This window comes from Carica papaya, chromosome 6, assembly GCF_054855325.1.
Source record: "Carica papaya isolate Zhongbai chromosome 6, ASM5485532v1, whole genome shotgun sequence".
In the NCBI taxonomy this organism is placed as follows: domain Eukaryota; kingdom Viridiplantae; phylum Streptophyta; class Magnoliopsida; order Brassicales; family Caricaceae; genus Carica; species Carica papaya.
This window is the reverse complement of record NC_142314.1, coordinates 21,736,141-21,758,072: the sequence shown is the minus strand read 5'-3', so window position 1 is coordinate 21,758,072 and position 21,932 is coordinate 21,736,141.

The window sequence follows — 21,932 nt, the reverse complement described above, 5'->3', positions numbered from 1 at the left end:
TGAGATTTTGAGTTTAAATAAAATTAAAATTTCATTTGGATTTATTTCCCTTTTGATTTAGACCATGAAAATAGAGTTCAACTTTTGGGTTCGCTCATCATATATTACGCATGTATTTAATTGCAATTATAATTAATAATTACATATGCATAAACATATATATGTAAATATTAAAAGTGTTGAATGAAATAAATTCACTTTTATACTAATGATGCAATTGAGTTTTTAAGTTAGCAAGCATGACGTAATTCAAAAAAGTAAAACAAATTGTGGAAGTTCAAAAGAATATTACTAAGAAGGAAAAAAATAAAAGACCAAGCGTAAATTTTCTTTCAAAGTTATTTATCTTCTTTACAATAACTTATGGTTGATAGCTCAAGAGATTTTCCCTTTAATTTTTCCTTCATGAAAATTCCTTTGAATTTTTTTTTTTGAAAAACTTTTCACTAATTTTTCAAGAATAATTTGGTGAAAAATATTTTAAAAATATTTTTATATAGCTTGAGAATGAAAAATTTTATAAGGAATTTCAAAGTAAATGATCTAAAAAATTAATAAGGATTTCAATGAAAGCGATTCATAAAAACACACCTTGACCATGAAATTACCTTGAGCGACTAGTGTTTCATGAAAAATGATTAAGTGAACCATTTTCTAGAACACATTGGAAGAATTTTTTAAACATTGCATGTATCTAAATATGTGCTTCTGCAACTCACATCATAAAAATATAGTTTTTATAATATATGACTTTTATTAATATTGGTTGTGTCAAATGATGTAATATCCACAGATGATATCATAAGTAATACTATTTGTAAATTAGAAAACTTTTGTTAACATTATATATGTTAGAGGATGTAATTTTCATAAATTAAGTCAAAAATCACACAATATTTAAAATGGATTGCTATTTAAAAAAAGGATGATCTACAAGATCACGTAACTCCAAAACTCTGTGTCTTTATGGATGATGTGATAGTAACTTTTATTTTAAATATCAAATATGATTTTTTCTGAAAGAAAAAGCCCATAGTGATTATCTTTGACTTTTACATATAAATACTTTATTTATACAAAATTTTAAGAAAGCTTATAGAGAATCAAATTCAAAAATCAAAGTAAAAATCTTTTTTTGAACCTCCATTGAGCCCTACGTATACTTTCACTTGTAAATCAACTATTTAAGCTAGTAAGTATAGAGCCTTTTCCTTATATTCTTAGTGTTGCAAGAAATATTTGATTAAATCTTTGAAAAATTATTGTGTTGAGGATATAGAAGTGTTTGGTAAATTAGACACCAAAAACAACTAGCTTATTGTAAAAAATGTTTGGGGAAACGTTTAGAGAGTTATTATGTTGAGGATATTTAAGTGTTTGGTGAGCTAGACACAAAGAGCGACTAGCTTTTTATATAAAAAGTATGAAGAGATCTTTGGGGAGTTTTATTATTAAGGTAACATAAGTAGTTTGTAGATTATGCATCAAGAACAAATAAGTCTTATAAAAGGTTAAAGAAAGTAGTGGAATCTCAAATGGTTCACTTGAGAAAGAGCTAAGTTTTATTTATTTTTTCATTCATATCATCGTTATTATCCTCAAAATTTAATAAAAAAGTATAAGTTTCGCTATTACTCTATACATTTCACATATATTAATTAGTCAACATATTAACTTACAGAAATCTATTTACTTTAAAACAAATATTATATATAAAGAAAGTTGAGTAATTATTTAAAAGTATAAAATTTTCAAACATCCAATTCACTCCTTTATTTCATAAGACTCATTACAACTATTGAAAAAATAGAATAAGAATTTTTGAATTAGCCTTGAATTAAAACCTTTGGAAAATCATTGTAGAGTGACTTTATCTTTTCTCTAGAAGAGGAGGAGATCAAGTAATAGTAAAGCTAGAGATGATTGGGATGAAAATGATAAAAGATTAGTCCAATTAGATACTACATCTTGTTTATCTCGACGAAATGGGCGGAATGGCTATCTCAATGCCAAAAATATTCACAATGTTCAGTATCTTATCGATGGCAGTCCAATTAGATACTAAAGCCATGAACTTTCTTTATTTTAGATTTGATATAAATGAATATAATAGGATATCAATTTGTGAGTTAGCTAAAGAAATTGAAGAAAAATTATTAGTGACTCATAAGTGAATAAGCCAAGTAAAAGAATATAAAATAAATATGTTAGTATGTAACTAAGTACTTTTTAGAATGCATGATAATAAGTCTATCATATAAATGTTTACAAGATTCATAGACATAAAGATTTATATTAATGATAAATTGATGAGAAAATTTTTTAAGTGTCTACCAAGAACATGGGATGCTAAGGTGACAACTATTCAAGAAGTGAAGGATTTAAACAAATTAAGCCTAGATGAGCTATTAGGATCGCTTCTCACACATGATTACAATGAAGAAAAAAGATGATGTTGAAGAAAAAAAAAGGTTATTGTACTTAAAGCATCTTCCAAGTGAGAAGATTGATGAACAGATGTAGGATGACAAAGAACTCGCATTCATCACAAGAAGATCCAAAAGTTTCTTAAAAAGAAAGAAATTTAGAGGAAGGAAGCTATCACTCAAAAGGAATTCAAGCAAGAAAGAAAACCAAAATTTTTTATAGGTACAACAAACTAGAATATATTGATACTTATTATCCTCAAGCCAAGAAAACTCTCAAGAAATTAAAAAAGAAGGCTATTATAGCTATATGGAGTATAATAGAGAAAGTGGCTCCTAGAGTGAAAAAGAAAATGAGATGCATTTTAACCTTAACTATACTTTTAATGAGTTGCAAGATGCTTTCCAAGAACTTTATGATGATATAGTAAAACTAAAAATAAAGAATGTTAAGCTTAGAAAACACGCATTATCTCTTTAAGGAAGTAGAAACCTTAAAAAGGGAAAATGATGAATTAAAATTAAAACTAAAAAAACTAGAACATGTAAAACTTAAAGGATGAGAACATAACATTTTAAAGACTTAAATAATTTACTTGTTAAATTTGTGCAAGGAACAGTGAAATTGAACATATTGTTGTCAAATCAAAGAAGTGTGTATGATAAAATTGGACTAAGATATGTTTAATGAGCAAAATTTTCTCAATAACTTCCTTTTAAATTTACCAATTCTTGTAATCCCTCAATTACTTGTAATTTTTATCGTACAAAAGGTCATTTTTGACATTCATGCTCCATTACAAAATATACTTATTATGGTGAAAAAAGATTAAAGCTCCAAAAAGTACAATTGCCTCTAATATTTATGGTCCTAAAAAGATTTAATAACCAAAGTCAACTGGATGGATGCACTCTCTTATAGGTTTTGCTTTAAAGCCTCTAAGGTTAAAAGAAGTTGGTACCTTTATAATAGACGTTTAAGGAACATGAACAAAGACAATGACACTTTTAAAGAACTAAGGTAAAAGAAAGGTGGTGATGTAATGTTTGGGACAATAGAAGAGGCAAGATAATTGGTACTAGTAAAATAAACAGCACTTCTACCTCTATTAAGAATATATTGCTTGTGGAAGACTTAAACACAATTTGCTAAGTATTTGTCAATTGTGTGATAAAAGCCATAGAGTTTCCCTTAAATTAAATTATTGTCTTGTTATTGACATCAAAGACAACCTAGCTAAATTTATTGGTTATAAATATGATAATACATATGTCATTAGCCTCCATGATTTACCTTATTCACATGAAATTTCTTTTAGTTACTTTAAATTAAGATTGTTGATTGTGGCATAAAAAGTTAGTCCATGTCAACATGGACTTAATTTCAAAACTTTTTAAAATGAATTAGTCAAAGGTCTTTCTAAGTTAAGTTCCAAAAAAGACAAAGTTCACAAGATATGTCAATTAGAAAAACAAACTAGAACATCTTTCAATTAGAAAAACAAACTAAAACATCTTTTTAAATCTTAAAATATTGTTACCACCTCTAAATCACTAGAGTTGATACACATGGACTTATTTGGACTAATTTGGACCATAAACATGGGGGGACATTAATATATTCTTGTAATTTGATGATTACTCAAGGTAGTCTTGTGTAATCTATCTTTCTTATAAAGACAAAAAGTTTTATGCTTTAACTAATTTTTATAAGAAAGTCCAAAATGAAAAAGGAACTTAAATAGCTAGCATTAGGAGAGACCATGATAGAGAGTTTGAGAATCAACAATTTGTTACCTTTTATCGTGAGAATGAAATCAAACCATAATTTCCCTATAATTAGAAATCCATAGCAAAATGTAGAAGTAAAAAGGAAAAATAGATCTTTAAAAGAAATGACTAGGACCATGTAATGTTAAAATAATTTATTTTTAGGCAAAAGGGGTCAACACCGTGTGCTATGTGATGAATAGAGTATTAATACCTTTATTGCTAAATAAAACAACCTATGAACTTTGGAAGGGAATAAACTAATATAATTGCACTTATTTGAGGGTAAATTCTATATATTGTATAATAATAAAGATAATCTTGAAAAATTCAATGTCAAATTTGATGAAGGAATTTTCTAGGTTGCTCTACCTCTAGCAAAGCTTATAGGGTATTTAACAAAAGAAAGCTAGTAGTTGAGCAATCTATGCATCTAGTGTTTGATGAGTCAATTTCTCATTGTAGAAAAAAAAAATGATGAGGGGTTGAATATAGTAAATTCATTAGAAAATTTAAATATTGAAGAAACATCGAATAATGATAAAAGTAATAATGAAAACAAAATATAAGAGTTATCACCTAACTAAAATCAAGAAGGAAATTTACATAAAGAGTTGCTCAAAGATTGGAAAAATGCATACGCACACCTAGAAAAACAAATAATAGGTGGTACATTATGTGATGTAAGAACTAGAGACTCACTAAGAAATAAATGCTAATTTGTTGTCTTCTTATCACAAATAGAGCTTAAGAACTCTAAGGAAGCCAAAAAAGATGAAAATTTAATCAATGTTACGCAAGAAAAGTTGAACTGATACGAAAGAAATAAGTTATGGAATTTGGTAACTAAAACCTAAAAATAGAACTATCATTAGAAACAAAATGGATGAAAATAGACTTATAACAAAAGATAAAGCTAGATTAGTAACCAAAAGATACAATCAAGAAGGAATTAATTTTGATGAATCTTTTGCCCTTGTTACTAGAACAAAAGTAATTAGAATGCTACTAGCCTTTGCATGTGTAGAAGACTTTAAACTTCATCAGATAGATGTTAAAAAGCTTTTCTAAATGTACTTGTAAAATATGAGGTGTCGCAGCCATCCCTATGTCATAGGGTATGTCTGGAGACGCTTATATTTTACACTTTATTAAAATTAGAAAACTTAACTTTTCGTTAATACAGAGTACCCAAAAGCATTACATCCCTTGAAAGTGTACATCAGATACAATATAATATGAGACTTTACAATTTTTCTTTCTTACATTATAAAAATGCAAAGTATGGTAACTTTGATTATTGAGACTAACTTCTCAATTCTTTTTTTGTATCACTTATTATTCTGTAGCGGACTCCTCATTATCTAAAACATGATGGAGAATAAGATACACTATTCTAGTAAGTAGATATTATGACACATAGCTAATACATGAAATATATAGTATCAACACACACATTAGTGAAATTTATTCATCACATTTTCAAAACCATATAAAAACCATCATGTATTAGATCACACAAGAAACACAAGATATCATACACTTATACTAGATCATACAGTAAGTACGAGGTACATAGGTCTCTCGCACAACTATGCTGGATCACACAACAAGTACAGTGCACTGTACATCTGTACCAGATCACACAACAAGTATAGTGTTCTGGTCATCTGTATCATCTCACATAATAAGTGCTGTGTACTCTGATCCCATACGTGTTAGATCACATAGTAGGTACCAATCACTATATTGTATAATGTTTTTCATTTCATAAAATCATTAGTGCTTTTTTTATAAAAAAAGTGTCAAAACATACTAGAGCTATATGCCATAACATCCACTTAACTCAGGTTAGATGCAATTAATTTAACCTCTCTTTATTTCAGCAGAGTCTCCCTTTATATTTTTCTCAATTTTCTCTAGTCTTTCTAGTATAGTCTCCCTTTATAAATACTTCAAATTTCTTTTTGAAAGTAGGTAGAGTCTCCCTTTATAAATATTTCACTTTTCTCTTTTTAAACAGGTAGAGCCTCACCTTATAAATACTTCAATTTTCTCTTTTTAATTGGGCAGAGTCCCCTTATATTTTTTCAATTCAATCGGGCAGAATCTTCCCAAAGATTTCTTCAATTTTCTACAAAATTTTTGGTAGCATCCCCCCATAAAACTATCATCATTTTACACTCAAAAATATCCTCATTATATATATGAACTAATTCCCTTAAAAAGAAACTGGAAAATACATACCTTGTAGAATATGTAATCTTAACTTTGACAAAGTCCCGACTGAATTTTTGACTTTTTTCTTCGAAAATTCAGCAGTGTTCTGGGATATTTTTGAGCTATTTCTAATATAAAAAATATCACCCACAACATTTGAAAACTAACCTCAAAATTTCAAGAGAAACGTTATTCAAATGAAGGAGAAACTTACCTCAAGGATCTTGGGTTCCCTTTTATTGCCTAAGAGTTCCTTCCCTTCTTTTACCTCTTTTTTTGGTTTTTTTTTTCCCTATTCCTTCCTCTCTCTTCTTCTCACAATTTGGGTAGATTTTCTTCAAGGAAAAACTCCCAAAATCTCTCAAAATAACTCACACTCATGGGTTTTATAAACATTTCTCATTTTCTCTCATTTCAACTTTTCTCTCTTCTGTTCTCACTTTCTCTCTTCTTGATGTGAGTATGTGTAACATCCCAAATACCTAATGGGGTATAAAGGTGCCTGATAATAGAAATATATATGAATGCAGTAAAAAATGTATATAGCGAAAGATAAAAGTCCTTTACAACCAAAATAGAAGATGAGTGTTTATACATCTAGGACCAATGAAGGTATCGAATAAATACATACACAAGAGTCACTTAATTACAAAAATACTATTTATCAGAGTGCGGAAAAAATAAGCACTTGTAAATATGCTAGGGATCCAAAGAAGAGTCGAAGTAGGCTTCGAGAGGCAGCACTACGAAACTTAGTAAGGAAAATAGTATTAAGATTATACTACTAAGGTTTTAAAGGTTATTAGCCTCAAATATGAGCTGCTCATTGCTATCATTCTGGGAGGTCCTCGCATGGAAAAGGTAACTTTTATGAAACTTAATAAGGGAAATAGTATTAAGATTATATTGCTAAGATTTTAAAGGTTATTAGCCTTAAATAAATATGCTTACCTAATAAATACATACCTTGGAGATCCATGGCGGAAGGACAAAGTTAAATATTTAGAAAACAGTTATTTTTTTAAGAAAAACCGCTTTAACATATCAACAAAATAGTAATTCGTAGTGATAGGAAAAATTAGAAGCTATTACAAAACAAAAAAGCAATAGGCAGAGAACACAACATAAGAAATATTTCTATTTTTATGTCTTTTACTGTTTTTTTCGTGTGAAGCTGTTATGGCATATATCTACTGAGAGCAAAAGGAATTTCCAACTATCACTATGAATGATGCCAGATCATATCATATCAACACGTTTTGGTGTGCCAGACCAAAAAAGGGTGGGATCTATGACCATAGCTATACGTCGTCACTGTGGTCCCTACCTACAGTTACACATATCCGCTCTTGTTAGAGAGAACACTCGTCATTCATAGGGAGCGGTTAACCAACAGATTCAGATTTAGAGATAGAGGCAGAAGCAAAAACAGAAACAGAAACAAAAACCTCTCACATATAACAACCTAAAAAAGTTTTATATGTTTTTTCTTTTCTAGTTCTAGCACAAGGCCATCATGTCCAGATTTAACAAATACAAAACAAATCAACATAATGCAACACAACAGTACCATGCTTTTAAAATTAGACCAAATAACAAACAATAATATGCATAATCATAATTTAGTTATTTTATCTAAAAAGGCACTTAAAGGTATAAATAGAAATATAGGATTCCTTACTGAAACTTGGCGAGAAACTGAATTCTCAGAGGTGGATAAGATAAGTGTTTCACATCTAGAATTTCTTTGGTGACCCTTACAAAGTTCATTCCTTGCTTTCTTTCTCTAGAACTTCACTTTCTCTCTCTAGAACCTCACATTCTCTCTTTAGAACCTCATATTCTCTCTTTATAACCTCATTTTCTCTCTCTAAAATCGATTGTAAGAAGAAAAAAAATGAAAATAAATGGAAATATGTGGGAAACAGTGCCCAATTTATAGAATTTGGGGATCATTGGATGCGTGCCACGTGGCACGCATCATAGTTTTGCACATGGTAGCAAGGGAGAGGCTGCCACTATGGGACTCGTGCGTAAGGGTGTGGCATGTGTTGTCAGTGTGCAAGGCATTGGCGCGCTGTGCGCGCATAACGCACTTGCAGGCGCTGGCATACATAACACACTCATAGGTGCTGGCGTGCATAGTGCTTGTGCGCAAGACATTTGCGCGTAGGCTTGTATGCATAGTGTCACGTAGGCACCTGTGTGCATACAAGCGCGCACAGTGTCGTTGAGAACCTCATATTCTCTCTTTATAACCTCATTTTCTCTCTCTAAAATAGATTGTAAGAAGAAAAAAATGAAAATAAATGGAAATATGTGGGAAACAGTGCCCAATTTATAGCATTTGGGGATCATTGGATGCGTGCCACGTTGCACGCATCATAGTTTTGCACATGGTAGCAAGGGAGAGGCTGCCACTATGGGACTCGTGCGTAAGGGTGTGGCATGTATTGTCAGTGTGCAAGGCATTGGCGCGCTGTGCGCGCATAACGCATTTGCAGGCGCTGGCATACATAACACACTCACAGGTGCTGGCGTGCATAGTGCTTGCGCGCAAGACATTTGCGTGTAGGCCTGTGTGCATAGTGTCACGTAGGCACCTGTGTGCATACAAGCGCGCACAGTGTCATGTAGACACCTTCGCAGATGCAAGGCATATGCAAGTACGCATAGTGCGCGCTCACAATGCCGTGTAGGCACCTGCGCGCAGGCACATAGGCTCGCGGTCGTAGGATTTTTCTTACGTGTTTGAGGATTTTTCCTTACCCGAGGGATTTTTCTCCTGTCTTCCATTTTTTGATTTTCACTGTGTTTCTCTCTTTTCCGTGAAAATGTTCAAATATTACATACACGTATGTTTAAAAATCCTTTAAAATACGGGCTAGTTCTTAAAAATAAGAAATTATAAAATATACACGAAATATTAAATATAAGTTCCCTTAAGGCCCAAATGGAGTTTTTAACACCATGTTTAAGCATAAAGGTCTCATCCAAATTTGTGGTTTCTTTAGAACAACTTAGGAAACTTCTCTCACATTTTTTTCTCAAGTTCCATGTTACTTTCTCCAGTGTGTGATGTTTCCATAACACTTTAACCATCATGATGTTTTTGTTACGTAGAATCTTCTCCATTAGATAGGCTATTTTTGCCAGGTACTCTGTGTAGGTCATGCCTGAGTTGACGGGAATTTGTTAATATGAAATGATGTGAGAAGGGCCAGGATGATACCTTTTAAGCATGGAGACGTGAAAAACATCGTGAAGGCTGTGAAATTTTGGGGGTAAGATGAGATGGTATGCTACTGGGATTACACGTTCTATGATTTCGAAAGGTCCTATGTAACAAGGGCTGATATTTCCTCTTTTACCGAATCGCATCTTCCCTTATATGGAAAGACCTTTAAAAAGACGTAATCACCAACAACAAACTTTAGATGCCTTATTCAAATGTCAGCATAACGTTTTTAGTGACTTTAGTCAGTGATGGGATTCTTCTGGATCACAATAACCTGGTGGACAGTTTCCTGGACATATTCCACCATAGATGTTCCCAAGCTCATTCCAACAGGTTGGGGATCGACAAGGCCTACCATAAAGGTCTTCAAATGGAGCCATGCTGATACTGGAGTGATAATTATTGTTATAAAAAAACTAGCAAAGGGGAAGGTGCAAATTCCAACTGCCACCAAAGTCTAACACACAGGCGCACAACATGTCCTCTAGCATCTGGATAGTGTGTTCAGACTATCAATCAGTTTAGGAGTAATAAATAGGACGGAAGTAGAGGCTAAAGCAAAGGGCTTCTTGGAAGCTTTCCCAAAAGTGAGAGTGAAACAAGGGTCCCTGTCTGACACCACAAAAAAAGAATGCCATGGAGTTAGACAATCTTATTGACATATAACCGAGTCAACTTACTAGTCGAGTTAGTAGTCTTAATTGCAAAAAAATGGGCAGACCTGGTCAATTTGTCCATAATGACCTATATGGCATTACAATTAGAGCTGGTTCTCAGTAAACTAGTGATGAAATCTATGGTCACGTGCTTCCACTTCCACTTAGGGATGGGGAGACCTTACAAAAGGCCATTAAGTTGCTGATCTTCTACCTTCATCCTTTGGCATGTAAGACACTGAGAGACATACTAAATGATTTCTTTCTTCAATTTAGGCCACCAGAAATGGTGCCTCAGATCATGATATCTTTTAGTGCTACTAAGGTGGATGGACAATTTGGATTAGTGGACTTCCTATAGGAGATCCATTCTGAGTTTGGGGTCGCTAGGCACCCATACGTGATCACAGAATCAGTACAGTCCATCATCAAATTCTGATATTAGTGTTGTCCTTAATAACGAGTTTGTCTATGTGCTTCAAAATTTCCTAGTCCGTTGCTTGAGCTTCCCAAATCCGCATAAGGATAATTGGTTGGATAAGTATCTAGATTTGGAGCAGTGGTGAGTTAGCATATGGTATTGTCAGGAAGGATTAATACTGGAGTGGTGGTGAGTTAGCACTTTAATTTAAGAAAACTTCCTTCACATTTGGAGTCCTAATTAAAGAGAATTCCTTTCTCGGTGAGGCGAGTCAGGGGAGTGGCAATATGGGAGAATCCTTCAATGAAGCGTTAGTAGTAGCTAACCAAACTCAAAAAATTACGATCCTCTACAATGTTAGTTGGTTAGCTCTAATTAATGATAGGCTCAACCTTAGAAAGATCAACAGAAATACCCTAACTAGAAACTATGTGATCGAGAAAAGATATTTGGTCTAACCAAAAGGAACACTTACTGAATTTGGCATAAAGGCGATGCTGCCCGAGAGTCTCCAACACTTGGGTCAAGTAGCGACATATTCTTTGGGGAGTCTTGAAAGACACCAGGATATCATCGATGAAGATAATGACATACTAATTCTTGCAGGCTTGAAGACGCAATTCATGAGATCCATGAAAATGGTAAGGGTTATTAGTCGAACCAAATGGCATGACTCAAAACTAGAATTAGCCGTAACGACAGCAGAATGCTGTCTTGGAAATATCCTCAGACTTCACCCGTAACTAGTGATAGCTAGACCTAAGGTTAATCTTTAAAAAGATTGACGCACCCTATAATTGGTCAAACAGGTCGTCGATATGAGGTAGGGGATACTTACCTTCAATGGTCATTGAGTTGAGTTCTCAGTAGTCGATGCAGAGTCGGAGTATTCCATCTTTATTCCTTATGAACAAAACTGAAGCACCCCGCTGGTGACGCGGGAGGGTATGAGGAGGATCGAGTCAACTTCTATAACCCAGTCAACGTTATGTAATACTAAAACTTAACTGCCTAGAAAACTCCTCCCTTTAATTGAATCTACAATCCTAAAAGAAATACGAAAATAAATAATTGAGAAAATAAAATAAGAAAAAAAAATGCCACGGACTTAATAATAAGTTAATCCCTGCTCTTTGGCTCAACAAGACTTCTAACGACTCCTATTCATTGAAGAACTTGAAGAAGCTAAATTAGCAAAAATACTAATAAAAAAAATTTAAACTTTTAAGAATTTCTCTCAAATTGACTGTAATTGGTGTCCTTACAACCTATGGGCGAAGGCCTATATATAGCCTTTTCCGAGGTACTTCTAGATGATTACAATCTTTTGAAAAAATTAATAAAATAATATCCCAGATAAAATTCTATCTAATTATAGGATATATATAATAAAATATTTATTATATCACATCTTAATACAAAAAAAAAAATTAAACAATCAAAGAGATAAAATTTACATTAAAATAATAATTAAAATAAGATAAGACATATCCCATGTGATTTTCATTAAAAAAATAGAAAATTAATTTACGCATGTGAGAATTATATTTAAAAAATGGGGAATTAAAAGTGGGTCCCAAAGTCTTTAAATAATAAAATACTAAAATAAAATAAAAAACATTAATTAATTAAAAGTGTGGAGGGGTCGGTTTTCGGCAACCCAAACGAGTTGGGTTGGTCTGCCCGCTCGGGTCATGCAAGGTAGGCATGCAGGGACCACGGGCTTGTGCGGTTGGGTCAGCTGGGCCGGTCACAGGCTCGTCTGCATGGGGCGAGCTCGTTCAGCCCTTTAAACTTGTGCGCGCGGGGGGGCTAATGGGCCGTGGGCATAGGCTCCGACATGCACTTATGGGCGCGGTCTGTGTGGTCGTGCGAGCACTATGGACATATGGGGTATGCAGGTTAGATGACATGCTTGGTGTTCATGTAGACAGCTTCTTTCATATATAGTCCTACGTGCTTACGTGTCGAGGAGTTTGTCTGCCTCTTGCTTTCTGACAGGACATAAGGTCGCTTCGATTGCTTCATTACGGGAGCTTAGAACATTAACATAAAAGATGGCCAAGTATTCGACATGTGTAGCACAACATAAGTGTACCCCACAGGCACCCATACCCGGACTACATTTGGGATTTCTTCTTGGGCCAGGATCTTCGGGCCGAGCCATTCCTTAGCAGTAAGGCCCATCACCTTTGGGTTTTCTAGCACCTTCTAGTGTTGTTTCTTCCTAGGCTGGGATTCCTATTTGATGGATTAGACTTTGCTGTTTGATACTTGATCAGGAATAGAGTAGGCTAAAGTATTGTTACTTTGCAATTGCTTCCTTTTATTTCTTAGAAGCTCATTAATACTAGCCCGCTTCTTGCCTTCCACTGGTTTAAGTTTGTCCTCAGCAGTTGTTGCATCATCCTCCATTCTTTGAGAGGATTCATGCTTGAATTTGCAAAGATTATAAACTTTTCATCTAAGGTAAATGAGAACAGAGGATGAACTAGAGAAATGTTGGGGTATTCGGGTTGCTCTTAAACGAAGAAGCAACTTTTAACTTAGCCTGAACATTTGTTTTTCTCTGCTAGTCTTTTAACGAGCTTGTCATATGAATTTTTGATTTTAACTTCATAAGCGTCTCTCCTTGACAAAGGTGTTAAAACATGGGTGAGGTTATCCATTCAGATAGAGTACTGATTCTTTTCACTGGCATGGCGAACATCTTGATCATATGGCCATGGCTAGCTTAGCAGCAGGTGTCCTACTTGCATGAGAACTACATCGCACAATATCTTATCTGTATAGTCACTAATAAAAAATAGAACACATACCTGATGGATGACAACGACTTTTTTACTATCATCCAATCGGTGTAATTTATAGGGGTTAGGGTGCTATTCACAAGTCATCCCTGCTCGATCCATTAGTAAGGTATTAGCAACATTAGCACAACTACCTCCATCAATTATCACACTACAAAACTTTTCGTTGACCTGGCATTTAGAGTGGAAAATAGTTTTTCTCTAATCATTGCCTTCGGGCTTAACCTGTATGTTTATTACTTGTTGAGCCACAAATATATCTCCCTGTACTGGTTGAGCTATACTTTCTCGACCTACATCCACTAACGATGGATCTTCTTGCTTGTTTTTGCTTTCATGGTCACTGACAATATCTCTATCATCTTGGATAATCATGGCACGCTGCTTGGGATATTAAGATGCAATATGCCCCACTCCTAAGCACTTGAAACACTTAACAGTGCTCTTGTGAGTGGTCGGTGCCTTAGGATTAACTGTTGGATTGCCAGCGGGTTGTTTTCCCTTATTGCCATCCACTTTCTTAGCTATATCCCTTCAAACCCATCTTTGATTTTCCTAGAGAGTGTTACTAACATACCCCCGGTTGGTTCTTCTACCTTTCAGTTGCCTTTTAATCTTGGTTGCTTTTTGCACCATTTTGTCCAGGTTGACATAGTTTGGGAGTTCAAGGATATTGGTGACATTCTTATTTAAGCCTTTCAAGAATTGAGCCATGGTGGCTTTTCGTTCGTCTACTCAGGCCATAATCATGGTTATCTCCAACTCTTTGTAGTACTCTTTTATTGACTTAGAACCCTAGGTCAAGTGATGTAATTTCAGATTCATGTCTCTGTCGAAATGAGCTGGCACAAACCACTTCCTCATAATGGATTTTAATTCTCTCCATGTGGTGATTGGTAAGTACCCATCCTGTTCTTTGAGAAGGGCTAACTGGTCCCGCTATATTGAGGCATAATCATTGAACTCAAGGGTGGCCAACTTGAGCTTTTTCCCCTCATTACAGTTATAGTAGCTAAAAATGCAATCGACCTTCCGCTCCCACTTGAGGTCGGCTTTGGGGTCATTCTTTCCTTGAAAGGCTAGTATCTGGAACTTGAAGTCATGGAGGTCCCCATCCACCTCTTCACAATGGCCTCCCTGTCTTTCCTCAACATCATCACCACAAGATCATGTTTCTTCTCGCATTATTTTGCATATGGCACGACTACAGTGTTCGCCGCACTCCTGAAAGTCCATGTGGGCAGCCATATTTTTTAATTGGACACTTTTTGGTATCCCTAGTGCTAATTAAGGCAACTGGAGACTTGATGCAATATGCATGTCAATACAGATACACTTCGGACCATACAGGGTTCATTCTACTTTTCTCTTTTTCTTTTCTTTTATACTTTTACTGTTACTAATTACATATTATATTTATTACATGCAAATTCATCAAGTGCCTGCAATTCACATAACATGCTTGAAAACAAGAACAATTTGACTCATCTGAACACAAAGACATACAAAACAGGAAAAATAACAATCATATTAAATTCGTTTATCTAAAAATACTCCTTAAGATATTGAAAGAAATACTAGATTTCTTATCGAAACTTTGATGTTCTCTCATTCACCGTTCTCATTTTTTTCTCTTGTTCTCTCACTAGATTACTATCTCTCTCTCTAAACCTTTGAAAAATGGAAGAATGGAAGTGTGGAGAGGAAGGGAAGGGGGAGGGCAATTTATAGAGTTTTAGAACCATCGGATTTGCGCCAAGTGGTGAAATTCAAACGCGCGCGCAAGTCCTGATCCCACGCCATGCGCACAGACAAGACATGCGTGCATCCGTGTGGAGGGGAGGTGTGCGCTATGCACATGTCCTGCGGTCACTGTGTGCATGCACGCGTGCACTGTGACCAGCAGCCGCACGGGCAACTAGCCTTCTTGCAGGATTTTTCCTGTAGGAATTTTTCCCATTTCAACGTTTTTATGATTTTTTTGAATTTCATTCTCAATTTAATTTAGTTAAATAAAATTACTTAAAATAAAATAAATAAATAATTTAAAATAAAATTTAAATAAAAATCAAATAAATAAAAATCAACCAAAATTACGAATCACGATAAATATTAAACAACATAAATTAATTAAGTTTAAAGCAGCCAAATGCTCGAATAAATATAATTTCCAAATTATTTTAGCACAGTGATGGGTGGGGTGTTACATCCCTCCCACCTTAAAAAAATTTGGTCTCCAAATTTTTCTCGGATAAGTCTAGATACTTTTTCCTCATTTCATCCTCCAACTCCCATGTCGTTTTTTTTGGGGGTATAATGCTGCCATCGTACCTTCACCATGGGAATCATCTTGTTATGTAAGACCTATTGGTCCACCTGAGAATTTCTACGGGAACCTGCTCATAGGTCATATTGGCCTTTACCTGCACCTCATCACAAGGAATAACATGAGAAGGATCAAGGTGGTACCTCTTGAGCATCGAGGCATGAAAGACATGATGCAGGCCCGCGAACTCTTAGGATAGAGTAGGTAGTATGCCACTAGTCCAATGCGCTCGGTGATCGAAAGGTCCCACATAACAAGGGCTCAACTTTCTTCTTTTCCCAAACTGCATCTTGCCTTTATAGGGGTAGACTTTTAGGAAAACTTGATCTCCCACGGTAAACTCTAGGGGTCACTTACGATTATTGGCGTAATTCTTTTGGTGGCTTTGGGAAGTTGCCAAAATTTTACGGATGATTGCAATCTTCTCAATGGTCTCCTGAATGAAGTTTGGTCCTAAATAGCTGGTTCTCAACTTCACTCCAGCAATTAGGGGAACGACAAGGCCTTCCATACAATACTTCATACGGGGCCATATCAATGCTGGAATGATAACTGTTATTATAAACGAATTCACAAAGAGGAAGATACTCATACTAGTTATCATCAAAGTTGAGAATGCAAGCACGCAACATGTCTTCCAATGTCTGGATCATACGTTCTGACTGACCATCCTTCTGGGGATGATAAGCGATGCTGAAGAATAACCCATACCACAAAGCTTCTTGAAAGCTATCCCAAAAGTGAGAAGTGAAATGGGGTTTGCGATCAAACAATGGATGAGGGAACTCTATGAAGTTGAGCAACCTCTTCAACATATAGGAAGGCTAACTTATTTGTGGAGTTCGTGGTTCAAATAGGCAAGAAATGGGCAGTCTTGGTCAGCTTATCCATGATGACCCAAATGGCATTTTGACCAGAATAGGTTCTGGGCAATCCGATGACAAAGTCTATAGTCACGTGCTCTCATTTCCATCTAGGAATCAGAAAACCCTATAGCAAGCCATAAGGTCTTTGATGTTCTACCTTTATCCGTTGACAAGTGAGGCATCATGAGATGTAGTCAACTATGTCCTTCTTCATTCCTGGCCACCAATATTGTCGTTTCAAGTCTTGGTATATTTTAGTACTTTTAGGATGAATGGATAACTTGGAAGCATGGGCGGTCTTGAATACATTTATATTACAGCAATGGCGACCCAAATTCAGTTCCAAAATCTTACCAATCCGTCATCAGAGATCCTAAAATCAGGATATTCATCAGAAGTGAACTTACTTAGATTCTTGATGAGTCCTAGGTTCGTGGCCTGTGCTTCCCAAATCTTCATAAAGAGATCCAGTATGGCTCAGATCTGGGTGAGATAGGTGCCCTTATCGTAATAGCTAAGGCAGGCCGGTTGTACAATGTCCATCATTTTCTAACTGGAGGCCATGGTTTGAGCTAGCATAGCAGACTCCTTTTGACTTAGGGCATCGACGACTACATTCCTTCTCTTGGGGTGACAAATAATATGGCAATTGTAATCCTTCAGAAGATTCATCCAGTGTCTTGCCTCATGTTTAACTCTTATTGAGAAAAAATGTACTTGAGACTCTTATGGTCAGTATAGATTTAAAAGGTCTGACCATACAGGTAATGTCGCCATATCATCAGGGTGAAGATAATAGCTGCCAACTCTAGGTCATGGGTAGGGTAGTTCTGCTCAAGAACTTTGAGTTGTCGGGATCTAAAAGCGACTATTCTACCATGCTGCATCGAGACACACCCCCAAACTAATATGAGATGCATCACAGTAAACTTGGAATCTCCTAACATTGTCTAGGAGGGTTAACACAGGAGTAGAGGTGAGATGGAGCTTTAGTTCCATGAAGCTTTCACCACAATCATAGTTCTAAATGAAGGGTACGCCCTTTCTGGTGAGTCGAGTCATGGGGGCATAAATCGTAGCGAATTCGTCAATGAATTATTAATAGTAGCCTACTAAGCCAAGAAAACTATGTATGTTGACCACATTGGTGGGCAGACTCTAGCTGATCATTGATTTCACCATGGATGGGTCTACAGAAACTCCTTCACTTTATATTACATGACCGAGAAAACAAACTCAATCCAACAAAAAGGAGCATATGCTTAGTTTTGAATATAATTAGTTTTGGCAGAGAGTCTCCAACACTTCAACTAAATGTATAGTGTGTTCTTGACAGCTTTTAGAATACACTAAAATGTCATCAATAAAAATGATGACTTACTGATCTAGTACGTGCCGAAAAACTAGGTTCGTTAGGTCCATTAAGGCTGTTAGGGCATTGGTCAATCCGAACGACATCACTCTGAACTCGTATAAACTGTATATGTACTGAAAGGCAATTTTTAGAATATCTTCTTCTTTAACTCTCAACTAGTGATACCCAGTCCTGAAATCAATCTTAAGAAAGATCGTGGCTCCTTGTAGTTGATCGAAGAGATTGTTGATATGAGGTAAGGGGTACTTACTTTTAACGGTTACTCGGTTAAGTTTCCTGTAGTCCACACAGAGTTGGAGGGTACCATTTTTTTAAGAACAACACCAAAGTGTCCCAAGGGGAATGGCTAGGGTGAATGAATTTTTGGGTGATAAGATCAGAAAGCTGATGTTCTAGCTCTTTTAGCTCAGTGTGACTCATGCGATACACGGGCTTCGAGATTGGCTGGGTTCCAGACAACAATTCAATCAGGAACTCTACCTCATGTGGGGGAGGTAGACTAGGAAGTTTGATGGGAAAGAAATTTGAAAAATTACAAACAATTAGTATGGAACACACAGCAGGATCAATGTCCATATTCCTGTTCATTCAATTGTTAGGAAAATGATAACAATAATTTTATTTCTTTTTCGAGGATTGTAAGTTTAGAATTTTACTTTCACAATCTATTATAGCTGTACTCTTTTCCATCCAATCCATTCTGAATACTACATCAAATCCTATAAAATCTATTAGTATCAGGTTTACACATACCTCTATCCCTGAGTTTTTTATTCTACAGTCCTTATATACATAATGAGCTTCTAATAGTCCTTTAGAGGGAGTTTCCACCAATAGCATTTTTTCTAAAGCTTCTGGTCTAAATTCTATGTTAGAAGCAAATGCATAAGAAATAAAAGAGTGAGTTGCACCAGTATCGATCAAAGCCTTGACAGAAGTATTATAAATAGAAAGCATACCCTGGATGAGGCCAGGAGCAGGAAGGACATCAGATTCATCTAAGTGGAACACTCGACCTTGTGCTACGGATCGGGCTATATCCTTTGGTCACTGAGGGCAGTCTTTTATAAGGTATAGGGTGATTCTGCACTGATAACAGACATTATTGATACATTGACAGGGCTGGTTACCATGCGAGCGACCATAATGTTAACAAGGTTGGTTTGCTCGGGCAGGTGGAGCTGTAGGTGGAAGATAGAAGGAAGGGCAATTTTGGTTCATTTGTCTAGAGGGTTACTTATTGGGTCATACAATCTTTTTCTATGCTGTTGGGGTTATTGTTGGGCATAAACTTGGGCAAAGTGTTAATGTTTGGATGAGATAAGATCTTTGGCCAATTGGGCATGCTCAAGTACCTTCGTATACGAGCTGGGTCTCAGCATCGCGACCCGGTCATAAATGTCAGCATGAAGGCCTTTGAGTAACTTTTTAGCTTTTCGACTTTCGGGGGTGACCATTAAAATGGCAAATCTAGATAGTTGAACAAAATAAGCTAAATATTGGGCTACAAACAAGCTTCCTTTACGGAGGTCCTAGAATTCCTCCTCTTTTCCCGAACATAGGCAGGGAAGAAGTTATCAAGAAAAGCATCCATGAAAACTTCCCAGGTAGTAGGGGTAGGCAGGACTTCTTTCTTAAGTTGCCACCAGTGTTCGACTTCACCGTTTAGCATAAAAGCTGCACGAGGAACTTTTTGTTCTTTGGTCAGATCTAGGACAGAGAAGAGCTTCTCTATTTAGAGGATCCAAGCTTTGGCTACTAAAAGATTAGGGCCACCTTCAAAGTTTGGGGGGTTAAGTTTTCTAAACTCCACTATATTGTGGGAAATAGACCGATCTGTGTTTCAAAATTCAAGGATAGTGGGTGGACAAGGGTTGGCCGGGTTCTATCCTGCAACTGTAGTTTATCCTTGGATGGGTTGGAAAAGTTCTACAAATTGAGCCCAAGTCAGATGATCCAGGGCTTCAGGTCGTTTAGTACACTCTACACATGGTTTTCCTCATGTCATTCCTACAAAAGAAAGGAAGACACGAGTTGGAGGTTTAATCTTTGAAAAGAGGACTTATTTCTTCCATCGGTACTCTAAAAGGTTCATCTACCCTAAGCCTCAGTGTAAGGGATTTGTTCCACAAAATTTTGCTATGATACCATTTGTGACATCCCAAGTGCTAATTAAGGTAACTGGGTGTCATAGACAGATTCAGAATAACGAGTGCATGATAAAATTTATGCAGTGGAACACAATCGTTATAAATTCCTTATAAATATATATAAGTTCCAAATACATACACAAACTAAGGCCAGAAGTGGCTACAAAATATAAAATATAAGAACCATTTTTTCACTATGTTACTGGACTCATCAAAGTGCGGGAACAATCATACACTTAAACTTGTGGATCCACGGGATCCTCATAGAATTCTAAGGGTAGGTCTGCCTGTGGTTCCTCACTTTCTTACTCATCTGAGAGGGGGGGGAGGAGGGCATGGAAAGAGTGAGTTACATATGTTCAGTAAGGAAAAAAATATTAAATTAACATCATAAAATTTCAAAAGTTAATTATTTTATCTTACCATTTCTCTTCCTCGTTTACCTATCTAACATTATGGAAAATCATTTATTTATTAAGAAAATGATACATTAATATAGAAAATCAAACATATATCATGTCAGATAATAGAGAAAATAAAATAAATCATGAACTGCTCAGATTTTCGTATCATGGTTCACAAAATTGTTACAACTTCCATCTTTGAGGGCAGATACAGATTTCTAACTACCTAAGTGGAATGACCAAATCGGATACAAATATGACAATTTGCTCAGGCCCATTTTCGGTTACCCAAACCATGGTACAATCTATGACCATGGCCGTACTAGTTATAGTGGCCCTAAGAGATATTTACAGTCATGACATTACTTAGCCATAGGTGACCCCTACAGATAGTGCAACACCACTCTCGTCAGAGGGTACGCCATCATCCACTAGGAGAGTTCCTCTTACGTTTTTCTAGACTATATAGGGAGGAGAAAATAGATATCTCGAAGGATAAGGAGAATAGATGCCCCTCAGAGATAAAAAACCTAACGAGGCACTTGATGTAATATGCATGTTAGTACAGATGCACTTCAGACCATACTGGCTTTATTATACTTTTTTCTTTTTTTTTCTTTTATACTTTAATTGTTACCGATTACATATTATATGTATTACATACAAATTCATTAAGTGTCTGTAGTTCACATAACATGCTTGAAAATAAGAACAATTTGACTCATCTGAACACAGAGACATACAAAACAGACAAAATAATAGTTACATTAAATTTGTTTATCTAACAATACTCCTTAAGACGTTGAAAGAAATACTAGATTTCTTACCAAAACCTTGATGTTTTCTCCTTCACCATTCTCCTTTCTTTCTCTTCTTCTCTCACTAGACTACTATCTCTCTCACATTCTCTCTTTTTCTCTAAACCGTTGAAAAATTAAAGAATGGAAGTGTGGAGAGGAAGGGAAGGGGGAGGAAAATTTATAGAGTTTTAGAACCATCAAATTCGCACCAAGTGGCAAAATCAAGTGAAGAGAGAAAAAAAGACGCTCAACACGAAAAATGAGGGATAATGACCTCCTTCACAGGCAGTGGCGCATTGCCCGAGGTGGCAGTGCTCGGGCCGACACATTACTGGTTAGCTTGCAAGCGCACAGGCCTCCTGTCACGCACGCTGAGGCTAGCCTGAGCGTGCGCATGACCTAAGCGCGTTGGGCATTATGCGTGCAGGCCCCAAGCGCACAGGGCCTGTCCGCGCAGGGTTGCAGTGTAG